This window comes from Buceros rhinoceros, unplaced genomic scaffold (genome assembly GCF_000710305.1).
Source record: "Buceros rhinoceros silvestris isolate BGI_N320 unplaced genomic scaffold, ASM71030v1 scaffold19724, whole genome shotgun sequence".
In the NCBI taxonomy this organism is placed as follows: domain Eukaryota; kingdom Metazoa; phylum Chordata; class Aves; order Bucerotiformes; family Bucerotidae; genus Buceros; species Buceros rhinoceros.
The window spans coordinates 1,117-1,987 of record NW_010406712.1 but is presented as its reverse complement, the minus strand read 5'-3'; the positions used below and the strand labels follow the sequence as shown (position 1 = coordinate 1,987).

At 58.1% G+C, this 871-nt stretch overlaps 1 protein-coding gene across 1 annotated transcript in view; it reads right to left on the bottom strand.

Moving 5' to 3' along the window:
- CEP41 (centrosomal protein 41kDa) overlaps positions 1–871 on the bottom strand; it is a gene marked incomplete at its 5' end in the record, with an annotated part of 8,025 nt that overhangs the window by 6,770 nt on the left and 384 nt on the right. The gene's annotated exons all lie outside the window — the stretch shown is intronic.

Genomic DNA, 871 nt, shown 5'->3' with positions numbered 1-871 from the left:
TCGGCAGAAGTGCTGCTGCCGATGCCAAAGCGACGCGACGTACCCGGCTCTGCCCCAGAGGATCCGTCCGGATTCTCGGACATTTTTCGCCTCGGTGAACCAGCCTGAAGCTGCAGTTATGGCGCGTTCAAGGAGGTGCTTCTCGGGGCTTCGGAAACGAGGGGAGCAACCCCAGCGAAAGGGAAGAGACTTGGTGTCTCCCCTCAAGTCAAGTCCCCAAAGGACAAACCCTCGTGGCTGCAGCTCTCTTATCCCTGTGATCCACAGCGGGCTCGCGGTGTTGAGCCCCGCTCTCTCGCGTTACAGGCGAGACAGAGAGCTGCCTGTGCGGGGTGTCCGCAGTGGTGTCCAAACGGTGTCATCTATCCATGAGAAATCGAGGGGGAGAAGTTCCTACGCTGCCGGGGAACACAAGGTGTCTATTCAGCCCAGAGATAACACGCAGGTTTCTCCTGGCCTGCAGAACCACCGCGACACAAAAGACCTGCCACATGAACCCCAGCCACGTTCACAGCAGGGGCGGGAAGGCAGCTCGACCCAAACAAGCAGAGTTTCAGCGCCCAGCACTGCAGTCTCGGCAGTCAACGCGGGGTTTTGGAAAGCCAGGTCCGCTCCCTTGCGCTCTTCCCCAGAGACCTGCCGTGTTTCAAACACCCGACAAACAAAGCGGCCACAAAGGACCATTCTGCACACGGCTGAGCACAAAGAGCTGCAGGGGACGCAGCCAACGCAGCGAGGGGGTCTCAGAACTTAACCCCAGCTCTCAAAGTCCTAATTAAGCCTCGTTAATGGGGACGATTTTTCTCCGGCCTCAATAGATGCAGCTCTCGGGTTTAAGAGCTTTCCTGGCTCTCTACAGGAAAACCACCTG